Source organism: Diaphorina citri, unplaced genomic scaffold, assembly GCF_000475195.1.
Source record: "Diaphorina citri unplaced genomic scaffold, Diaci psyllid genome assembly version 1.1 scaffold148231, whole genome shotgun sequence".
In the NCBI taxonomy this organism is placed as follows: domain Eukaryota; kingdom Metazoa; phylum Arthropoda; class Insecta; order Hemiptera; family Psyllidae; genus Diaphorina; species Diaphorina citri.
This window is the reverse complement of record NW_007525143.1, coordinates 1-421: the sequence shown is the minus strand read 5'-3', so window position 1 is coordinate 421 and position 421 is coordinate 1. Positions and strand designations below refer to the sequence as shown.

Below are 421 nucleotides of genomic sequence, written 5' to 3'. Positions count from 1 at the left end.
TTTTTTTTAAGGTAAAAATCTAATGAAGGTACCTATGTGTGTCAAAAATTGTTGTTGTTTTCAAATGCTCGGAGTTGACTATTAGGTCATTTTCCCTTGTGCATCCCAATACTTTGCTACCAAGTTGTTGTTATTTGAAAGGCCAGGACATATTAATAAATGTTCTGAATTCATAATTTGTGCATTTGCAGCATTTGTATCAAAAATTTGAGGTGTAGTCAATAGGATGCATCTCACAACCCACAGAAAGATGTACATAATAAAGTTACTTGAATTCTCAAACTAATTTATTCTTGGCTCATTGACAGCATTTTATTGAATGTCTTGTAACAGAATGGTACCATGTCTCCATTACATTGTATCAGCTATTGAAAATGACATGTCATTCTGGTTTAACGAATGGGTGTCCATGGCTTCAATA

At 33.3% G+C, this 421-nt stretch overlaps 1 long non-coding RNA gene across 1 annotated transcript in view; it reads left to right on the top strand.

The window, feature by feature from the left end:
- Positions 1-242, top strand: part of LOC113473853 — a 10,089-nt gene extending 9,847 nt beyond the window's left edge. Inside the window, exon 2 of the long non-coding RNA XR_003395676.1 lies at positions 12-242. This is a non-coding gene — a long non-coding RNA (uncharacterized LOC113473853). The remainder of the gene's footprint in view (positions 1-11) is intronic.
- The last annotated feature ends 179 nt before the right edge of the window (positions 243-421 follow it).